This window comes from Eucalyptus grandis, chromosome 2, assembly GCF_016545825.1.
Source record: "Eucalyptus grandis isolate ANBG69807.140 chromosome 2, ASM1654582v1, whole genome shotgun sequence".
NCBI classification, from domain to species: Eukaryota; Viridiplantae; Streptophyta; class Magnoliopsida; order Myrtales; family Myrtaceae; genus Eucalyptus; species Eucalyptus grandis.
The window spans coordinates 46,791,150-46,801,361 of record NC_052613.1 but is presented as its reverse complement, the minus strand read 5'-3'; the positions used below and the strand labels follow the sequence as shown (position 1 = coordinate 46,801,361).

General features: G+C 40.2%; 2 pseudogenes; both read right to left on the bottom strand.

Moving 5' to 3' along the window:
- The window catches only part of LOC104452442, a 949-nt pseudogene extending 270 nt beyond the window's left edge, over nucleotides 1-679 (bottom strand).
- A 5,212-nt stretch (nucleotides 680-5,891) lies between these two features.
- On the bottom strand, nucleotides 5,892-9,603 carry LOC120290250 (annotated as a pseudogene).
- Nucleotides 9,604-10,212: the final 609 nt, after the last annotated feature.

Here is a 10,212-nt window from a genome sequence, read left to right as displayed (position 1 = left end):
CCCGGCCCCGCCAGGGTGGGCTCAGCGCAGCGAGAACCACTCCACCAGCTCTCCCCACGCGCCTCCCCGCGGCGTCCGCGGGCTCGCCGGACGCCGCCAGCGGGGACCGGCAGAGCGGGCAGTTGAAGTTGAGGTGCTGGAGCCACCCGTCGAGGCACGCCTTGTGGAAGACGTGGCGGCACCCGAGCTCGCGCACCTGCTCGCCCTCCTCATCGCGGAGAGGCACACCACGCAGTCGGGCGACCCGAGGCCGAGGCCAGAACCGCCGGGGGCGGCGGGGGGCAGGGCAGCGGCAGGAGGAGAGGCGGTTCTGGTTGAGGTGGTCGGCGAGGACGATGAGGCCGGCGAGGCCGGAGCCGATGAGGCCGGCGTCGACGGAGGAGTCGGAGGCGGCGCGGTGGATGGATCTGGAGAGGCGGAGGGAGTGGAGGAGGGCGAGGAGGAGGGAGCGGAGGTGGCGGACGCTGCGGGCGACGACGGCGAGGAGGAGGAGGGGGGATGGGCCGGAGGCGACGTCCTGAGTTGGCTCTGCAACATCGCCGTCGTCCGATTCGAGTGCTCGTTTCCGGATGATGGAGGAGAAAAAGAGAGACGCTCGTGTTGTGTGGGTTGGGTTGGGTTGGGTTGGGGAGGGCCAAAAGAATGGGAGAGCGCTGTGCGCTGTATTATAGCAAAGCATGTGCTGTGTTTGGGGGAGGGGCCCACTTTCGTTCCATTTGAAAATGTTTGGAAAAAAAAAAAATTCAAAACTGCTTCTTCTTCTTCTTTTTTAATTATTTTTAAATTTGGGTTAGCAAATTGTTGATTTTCGTTTCTTGGGGTGGTGGGGCTGATGCGTGGATAACGATGCTGCCACACATGTGTTGCTCAGGAAGTTGCAAAGTTTGATGGTGATTTTTGCTAATTAATCAGGGCGTACTTTTTCTTTTCTTTCATCACGTCAGTCGGGCCAAGTTGCTGACTTGATGGCGTTTCGGCGAATGCGATTGGTTGTGCCCGACGTCGCAGGTGGCGAAGAGGCGGCGTCAAAGCAGGCGCTCGTGGCTGGCCCTCGAGGGTCACGATTAGATGAGCAGCAACCACAAGACGTTACAGCGATATATTTTTTTTGTGTTTTTCATGATCCATATCTTCGTATGATCTTACGATAATTTAATAGCATCATACTATATGAAAATCACTTATCTTAGCTTTTATCATATAATTGAGATTTTTATTTTATTAATATTTCGTATTTTTCTTAATTATACGGATCAATTGATGATCATTAAATCATGAACTTATATAGAATCTTAAATCTGTAATAAGATAGGTTGTAGATTTCAAGATATGCAAAATAAATTTTAGGTTCCCAAAATAAAGAACCTATTCTTTTAAGTTTCACGTAAGATCTATACCAAACTTGAAACCGCTAACCCTTAAAGAAATGATGAATATAGAACATGAATATAAGCTCCCTTTGCTAAGTGAATGACCTTTTCCTCACCATTCATTGAGAAAGCAAATGTATGGCCTTTTCTATTGTATTTCTAATGATATGAAATGGGATTAAACTCTAAAATTGACAAAAAGAGTAATTAAGTCTTTTTGTTAACTCCATCTAACTTAATTGATTAATAATGATGTGAATACATGACATTGATCTTACTAAAACAATAAACATAAGACAAAAAGGATGTCATCTTGATCAAATTATAATTTTTAACTAAAATCTTAATGGAAGTAGATTAAGAAGTAAACAATGCTGATTTTTCTTTTTAAAAAAGAACATCAAAAAGGAAAAATTAAACAAATGAGGCAGGCCCTTGTTGCTGCCGTCCCACCATCGCCGAAAAGGGCAGCGGGGCTCAGCATTCTTATTGAGAATTTGATTAATTATGCTCAGTGAGTTTTCTAACTGGTAATTGAGATTGAATCGGCTACTCACTTTAAATAAAGATAATTTCTACACTATAAAGTCAACATCTCTCCTTCTTCTTCTTCTTCGACCCCCTCAGCGTGACTACTACTTTTTCTCTTCTTGTATTGTAAATGAATGCGGGAAAGTCTCCCACGTATAGTGTCCAGACCAATCGTCGAACTTGTCCGCTTTGCTACTTTCAGGAGATAGGAGAGAAATATATAGAGAGGAAGGAAATTCATTAGATATTTTGAAAATAAAAAATTTTAATGAAGAGAGAGAGAGGAGAAATTGAGGCATTTTACAACTTAGCAATTTATCCTCATTTGCATTTGACGAGGGACCTCCCAAAATTTCTTTGATAACTTAAGCCCTATACGAATATAAATATTTTTCTAACTTTGCCTTTATTAAGAATTTTGAAATTCTACTTTTACTCTCAACGCATCATGTCGTTGATAAGTAAGATCTTTGAATCGTGAGCAAATCTTTGAGCACCGCCGATTCAATTTTTCTTATTTTATTTTTTTATTTAAGTTATAACTTAAGCCCTTTATGAATATAATTTTTTTTTCCATGCATCATTTAAACCAAAGTTGATTTCAAAATATGCTTTTCAATTAAATATACTAAATACTATTTGCATTTTGAGAAAAAGCTTAACGTAAAGTCTCTATACGTCACTCAAAGACTTTTCCCAAATGTCGAGCCAAACTCAGCCATGGGGTTCATATGCCAACTAGGACGAAAGAATGGGGAAAATTAAAATAATGAAAAAGGCGAAAATGATAGGGCTACGATAAGTAATCACAATTAATAAACGGCACAAGTGGACGTTGGATGGTGAGGATCGGACAGTCGGGACAACGACCACATCCGAGATTGAGATTTGCCGCGATCTCCGGCACAATTATCTGCCGGCACCAATTAACACTTTTAGTTGAAGCATATCGCGAAATGGAGATTAAAAACGAAAAAGAAAAGGAAAAGAGCGGAATCTTCACCGTCCATAGGAAGATCAGGGGACCACTGACCCCGCTACTTGTCTTCATTTAAAAAAAAAGAGATTAGCTTTAATTTATATGCAGCCGTCAGAGAAAAAAGTGCACTTTTTAAGGTTTACATATATGATAACTCAACCTAGGTTTTCTGTTCCAAAAAAAAAAAAAAAAAAAAAAAAAAAACTTAGGTTTAATATGCAATGCAATCCCGGTATTTTAATTTATTCAATATGATACCACATTTAGAGAGCAAAATGTGCCCAACTTAAGTCACAAAGATGAGATTATAGGATCGGTGCTCTTCTAATAAGTTAATTTATTAAGAAGATATATTTAACCATATTAAAATTTCACGCAAAAGTTTTGAACTAAATAACAAAATTACAAAAAAAAATTATAATCAAATTAGCATCTATACAATGAATTTAAAATCGATTGGGCGCTTTTTTTCGTATGTACAATCGTAGTGTCTCTCACATAAAATTGATTCACCCTAGCCTAATCTACAGAATTAACCTTTCTTCCCAATCTATTGCTCAGCGACAAAATTGGTTTTCATTTGAGTGTTGCAGCCACTTTTATTTTTTATTTTTTTCTTGGGTCTGAGGTAACGCTTACGATACCATAGAAAGACTTGACCTTCCTCGTTCTAAAGCGTCACTTAGGCAGTTTGACTCGACCCTAACTAAGCAGCGCTTTTCCCCCTCCCCATTTTGATTCAAAAAAATCCGACCAAATTCTATAGGTACAAATAACCACCCCTCAGAAAATTCTCAATGATGAGAAAAAGATAAAAAGAATTCATGAAGCCCTAGAGAAAGAGAGATACCTGAGAAGAGAATCGGGCTCTCTGGAGTCTTCCTTGGATAATGAGCAAGACGGGTCTATAATATACACAATGAATTGCATATAATAAAAAGATGGCGTGACCCTTAGAGTCGGAAGTGGTCTAGGATGTTCTCGTTCAATGCAAGATTATTGGGGGAGAAAAGCGCGATGATTACGTTGATTAGTGGTGCGCATCCTCAACTTTCGAACCGCCAATGCGCGACTTGGCCGCTCGCCCACGCGCACGCGCTTGATACTTCTGTTCCTGCCGCCAATAATGCACGATTAACAAAAGGCAGAGAGGATAAAGATACCGACGTTCCCGCGCCCACTTGGATTTTAATTAGCGAAAGGGACGGCGATGTACTCTCCGCCGGTCCTCCCTTGATTAATCAACCACGCCTGTCTAATCGTACTGGGGATGGAGATGATGTGCTCCGACTCGATTGATGGAACTCTCTTCGAAAGGTCGTGACTTCTCGTGTTGCAGGTTGCTTGTACCACAGAAACGTCCATCCATCCGTAGCAAATCCTTACCGAGCATGTGCTATCGCAGATGGGAACAGGGAGTTAAAAACGAAGGAAGACGGTCAAGGGGAGACGCTTGCACGGCACCATCACCTCGCATATTATTGAGATTTCTTAACTGACATCGAGCATCCGAAATCTGTCGGACCATTCGAAAGGATGAGAAAATGAAACTCGGAGCCAACATCCGAAATATTTAAAAAAATGAGTGTTTGCGTCACTTGAAATAATTTAATTAGCCAATGAAAGATATTTTTATTATCGATGATATTATGTACCTAAACATTTTTATAGATAATGGAAATATCTTTCGTTTATTTATTTTTGTAAGTAATATAAATAATATTTTTCAAATATCCTATAAATCTTTGATTTTCCTTAAAAAAAAATAGTTAATATCATAAAAAAACTCAAATCGGTATATTTGTGATAAATTTACTTAAAATTAATTTTTTTTTCATAAAAACATCAAAAATGGTATACTTCTAATAAATTTATCATAAATTAATTTTTATTACAAAAATCTCAAATTGATATACATATGACAAATTTACCTAAAATAACCACAAAAATCTTAAATTAGCACACTTGTGACAAATTTACCATAACTTAATGTTTTGACCGTAAAAAACCCCAAATTAGTGCATTCGTTAAATTAAATTAATATTACAAAAAACTACAAAATTGATATAACTTTGATAAACAAAGAATAAAATCTCAAACTAATATAATAGTCAACTCCCCATGTGTTGTCTGACTTAACAATTTAATAGTAAAAATTTAACAGAAACTAATAAATGTAAATTCATCATAAATCAATTTAGAGTAAATTTATCATATATACTAGTTTGGGTTTTTAGTAGTGAAAAATTAGCTCAGAATAAATTTATCACAAATAAATCAAATTTTTCATGATATTAACCAAAAAACAGCGCCCCATACAACATTTTCACACTCAATCATGTAAATGAATAATTTAAAACTCCTGCCTCCCACATATATCAATCTTTTTCCATTTCAAAGCCGAAGTGGACTGAACTTCTACCTTGCACTTCTGTTGCCAAAAATCTTAGTTTACGCTTTTATTTTTCAGGGCCCCCATCTAAATACTAAGTCAAACAGCTGACTATATTAGGATTATGCGATCTCCTCAACATCTAAGCCATGATTCACATAAATATAAACCTGGCACAGCCAGCACTGCTCAGGAGTATTCTCAATGAAATCCAGTAACATCGATCTATTCCGGTGCACCATGTCGGTCACTTTTAGCCGTAGAATACGCTCAGAAGCAAGATTTCCCTAAGCCGCATACGAGCTAGATATCTTAAGGCTACCCTTCGTGCTATATAGCTCTTGTATTCACCAAAAAATCGTACAACCAGTATCTCCGAATCTGACATCATATGTCAATTAGCAAAGAAAAACGACCATCACGGTGAAACAAGAACATCCTCCTTCGCTAGAATAAGCAACACATCAAAAATACATTTGAAGCCCTCGTGTACTCAACCTGGATTACTTTTTATGTACAGCAACCAAGCAGTCCAAAATCAGCAGAGGGGCAGCGATGGCTGAGATTGATTACCATATCATGGATGATGCTCCTTTTGGATTCACCAAATGCGACAGTTGATTTACAAGTTCCCAACAAGGGTGGCAAGCTCCATAACTCAAGCTGCTCTTCTTTCCCTCCTCATCAACTCCTGAATACAATTTGAGACAGCATATTGTTACCAAGAAATATCAATCTTAACTTTTCCATGCACTTAAATCTAAACCATACCAATTTGGTGCTGGCAAGTGACGATTGATGCCTCACTCTCTTGGTGCGTAGGCACTCCCCACACCAGCTAGAGAAATCTGTCTGATATTTCTTCAGCTCTCGAAAGACAGAACTGCTTCGAAGGTGTTCAACACAGGTCAGGCAATCCAGCAGTAACAGCAACCATAAACATTGCATCACATGGTTTGAAAATTCTAGCTCCATTAAAACTAAGCTACCCATCTTTTTACCATCACGAGGCAATATAGTAATGAAAGGATGCATTTCTTACCATCTTCAATGTTCAAATGAAATTTAAAAATTTGCTTTAGCTAAAGATGTGTGTTAGCATATCTATAGAATAGAAGAGAAGGCACATGAATTTACGAATGGCATTTAAACTGGATTCAAAACTTAAGAAGCTTGTCATTTGATACCCAACTCATGCTTGATTTTTTTTTCTATTATGGTTGGAATATGATCTTTGTATTCCTCTATTTGCTTGTCCTTATGTTTAAGTCTGGCTTAAAGGATATTTGGTAATCGACATACTTTTGAGAGACTTCTATTTGATAAGTAATCCAAATTAGGTTTCTGTTGAACTCAAGATTGAGCTAAAATTCAACTTGATCGTAAACAACTCACTCAGATATCCTGAACAAACTATAATAAATTAATGTGTCCTTTGCACAGAAAAAAGGCATCGAACATGCTATTGGTCTTTTGAAACTCGTCGCTGCTCCAACTACATACACTTCAGTGAAGCTCAAGTAAGTAAAGATGTCGCTTGACTGGCTTGCAACTCTAAAATGGATCGTATCAACTTTATGAAAAAATAAAATAAAATAATTCATGGTAGCACATTATTAGAGAAATAGATGACCACTGTGAAAAATGATGCCAATGCTTTGGCTGTAGATCACTTGCATATTAACACCAGTATTTCCAAGAAAAGGAAATCGTGTAAATTAATTTCATGTAGGAAGAACAAATCATGAAGTGAGGCAAACTAATGGAAGGAAAGGTACCTTCTGCACCACAAAATTAAGTTGGCCCGATGTCCGGATGTTGTGGCTCTAGCACCATGACCCGATGGCGACCACGATGAAGAACTGCATGACCAGGGGGTATGGGCATAGTCAAAGCTTTCCTGCATAAGAGCATTTAACAACAGCGAAGTAAATGAGCACTTAACAAATAAAAATCTACTAAGAACAGCAAAACAGAAACCTACACTTCATCAATACATATAAAACAACATAGCTGCACAAGAACAAAATAACAGGTTGGCATACCTCTTGCTGTGTCTCTGAGTTTACATGCTTATCACATCGAACGCCACGAAAAAACAATTCTCCACCCGAAAATTGCTCACCCAAGCAAACATTTAAAGTGACTTCAGAGTCATCTACATGGAAACCTGAAAAAACAGAGAGTCGTTTCACTTAAGAGTTATAAAGAAGAATCCAGAACTTCAATTTCAGAAAAGGTGGAAAATGACCAACAGGTGAAAAACAAGAACAGGCAACAGAAAATGGCAAAAGTACCACGATGCAAAGTAAGATAATACCAGAAAAAGACCAACTAATTAATAGAGAGAACAGAGGTATGACTGAAAATAAGATCTTACAAAAGAATTGAAGAATTGTCGTGCAAGTCATTATTGAGCATAAAGGGACCACCACAGCTAGACCAATTTTGGACATTTGAATAAACTAAAATGTATTATACAAAAAAGTAGAAGGCTGCATTTTCTTTGTAGACCAGGATTAGATCAAACTTCTGAAAAGATCAATCAAATGTTCTGCAAAGCAAAAGTCTTGAGAAGTTAAGATCAGGCAAGCATATGGATTGAGACGCTTAAGCCAGCAAGTTCAGACTTTTCAATATGCCAAACGATAAACCAAATGATTTAAAGAGAAGTTTTCAGCTACACATCATTTGAAAATTTAAATATGAGGTACCATACAATTAATAATGATTGATTAAATGAATTACCCACCAAGTTCAACATCCCTATCCATTCCATATTCAACAACAAAACCATGATGAGAATCCAGGGTGGACCCGCCAACTTCTGGATAGAAAACTGCAAAAACATAATGAGAGCTTTCAAGTCTAGGGTACATCATACACAGCCTCCCTCTATAAATCACATAATGGATATGTAGCTCATATTACCCCTAGCTATGGGACGAACGAAAGTCATCCATCATTCTAGCAAGCATGGTCTCCAAACCAAAGTCATCAAGGACAACACCATATCTATTCATCGTATTAGGCCGCATGATCCTGAAATTTGTGTCATGGACCCATCTCTCAAAGTTCTCTACCTAGCAATCAGAACCTGATAAGACAACACAGCTACTAAACTCAAGCTGAAAATAGAGTGCCACACATAATGGCGAGAAAAGTGAAATTATACCTCGTCCAATAACATTTCACAGGCCCGTGACTGAAGCATCTCAAACACATATATCCCTGGAGAGGGTTCAGTAATTATACTTCTAAAACTCTCTTCCGTGTTTTCCTTCAACGCCCTCAGAAACGAGGGCACAAAGAAACTTGCGGCGTGCAGGCTGTAAAGCTCTCTGTGAAGAGGCTACAGAGATGAGGGAAGGTTAACAGAGACGCCCATAGCATCTACTTACTTGCAGAAAGAGAGCCATTTCGACAGAAATGGGTTATGCATCAGTACTCAAAGTGTCCTTTTGAACATCACATATACATGAGCGTGGTGCTATATGGCTTCTTCTCATAACAAAGGAGTTCAAACCTTCACCTGCTGTCAAAGTAAAGATATTGAAATAGCTATATTTGCATGAAAGGTTACCTATAGTTAGCTAGAATCTTCTGCCTGTATTCTCGATGCCTTAGGACCTGTCAAAGATTAGTACAACTGTAAACTGCAACAACTCCGTGAAAACCAAAATAGTCAAGCCAGAAACTGAAACGACAAAGAGGACCGCACAAAACACGCAGCTCATTCTCAGGATCTGAATAATACTCTCTCCAGCCCCTCCCTCAAAACTTCGATCTTTCGAATTATCGAAGACTAAATCACGGGACAAGACCGGCACATTTAGGATCAAAGCTTTCAAACAAGCATACGAAACGCCGCGATACTCAACGGCCGCCACATGATCATGCATTGCATTAGCAATCTCTCGTCCCGGAATCGACGTTCTGCTGCTACGGGGGAGGGAGAGAGCACTCACGCGCGTGCGTTCGCCCTCGGGGGAGTACCGGAGGAGGATGTCGCGCATGTAGTCGACCTTGGCGTCGCGGGAGAGGACCAGGAGCGGGGGAGGCAGGTACCGCTCCAGGGAGCTGAAGAGCATGGGGCTGAAGTCGAGCTGGCTCTGCAGGTCCTCGTAGCTGTCCGGCTCGTGATGATCGGTCGGGTTCAGGCGGAGCCGGTGGGCCGCCCGCCGGCGCCGGGGAGGCCGCCGAGAGGGCGCCGTTGCCGTTGCCGTTGCCGTTGCCGTTGCCGTTGCTGGCAGGGCTGGGCGGCCGGAATTGCTTGAAGCGATCGGTCGGGAGGCGTCCACCGACATTATCGGCCCCCACCGCGCGTGCTCTGCGAATCGGAGTTTCCGTTAGGGTTTCAGGGGAATCCGGAGTCGGAAGGAGGAAGGAGGAGGAGAAGTAGCAGGTGGTGATTAGGGAAATGAGGTTTGCCTGGGCTGGCGGGACCCATTTGATTACGTGGAAGCCTGGAAGGTAGGGGTGAGCATCGGTCCCACGATCAACCTAGACCGACTCTGGACCGGCCCAATCCTATCGGTCCTGATCTGTTTTTAGGGAGACTGAATCGATCATTAGTCTTAAAATTTACGGGCCCGTCTTATGCGGATCGATCCCGATCACCAAGAGTTTTGTCGGTCGGCCAGGGCCAATCCTTACTATTTATATCTATCTAATATATTATTTATAATTTTTTTATATAGAAAAATTTTAAAATAAACGGCATCAATAATATTAAACAGTTTTTTAGTGAGGATTTCAAGTAATTTTATATTGTTCTTTAATAATGTAGGTTTTTAATGTCTTTTACGACGTCAATAATCATAATTTATGAAAGATGAAAATATTTTTGTGAGGAGTCCTCACGGCGTCCAAAAAAGCACCTTATGGCATCCTCTTTTAGTACTCGTTCTCTTCTATCTTATTTGTCATCTTAGTCTTCA